We start from the raw sequence: 865 nt of genomic DNA on the forward strand, positions 1-865 counted from the left end.
GGTGATGGCTCTAGACTTCCAGGTGACCTGAGGCCGAATGGTGGGACCCAGTGGGGCGTTACTTCACTTCCAGTGTTTTCTGAGACCATTTGTGCCTGGCAGGGCTCTTTCAGACCTGAACCCCGCCCCCATCCCCACTAACCCTAACCCCAAATCACCTGTGATTAGGGCCTCCTCAGCTAACTACAGCGCCTGGAGGTGGCAGGTCTGCCGCAGGTGCTGGGTGGATGGAGTGACGGCGAGCTGATTTGTAGATGGTGTCTCCAAGGGAATGGGAGGCCAGTCTGGGAAGGAGGGACAGCGTGGCCAAAGGTCTGGAGAAGGGATGCGGCTTGGGGAAATGGGAGCAGCGTGGGGAGCAAGGGAAAGGTGGCAGTGTGGGGAAATGATGAAAGCCAGAGAGCTCAGCAGAAGCCTGATTGCACAGAGCCTTGAATGGCAGGCTGAGAAGTGCAAAGAACACAAGGAAACCTACAGGGTTGGGAGCCCACTCTCCCTCCCTCCCCTCCCACCTCAGGAGACCCTGCACTTGGTTTCCATCCCTCTCCAGCCAGAGGGCTGTTGCTGTCCCCACCCCTCCTCCCCACCAGCTCACCAGGGCTACAGTGTTTCCCAGCTGCAGGCCTGGAAGAGGCTCCTGGAGACCATTCCTTTCGTGCAAGTAAATGTCATCCCTCCTGGGGGGCCATCCCATCCTGGGCTTCCAGCCCAGTAGGGCCTGGGAGCCAAACAACGGGCAAGAAGACAGAGTGGGTAGCACAGCAAGGTGGGACGCTGAGCTGCCTTCCTGTGCTTTTTTTCCTTCCTCAGTCTACACGCCTGTGATCTCTGCTGTTCCTCACCTGCTCCTCCTGCTAGATCCGGA

This window comes from Budorcas taxicolor, chromosome 11 (assembly GCF_023091745.1).
Source record: "Budorcas taxicolor isolate Tak-1 chromosome 11, Takin1.1, whole genome shotgun sequence".
Classification (NCBI taxonomy): Eukaryota; Metazoa; Chordata; class Mammalia; order Artiodactyla; family Bovidae; genus Budorcas; species Budorcas taxicolor.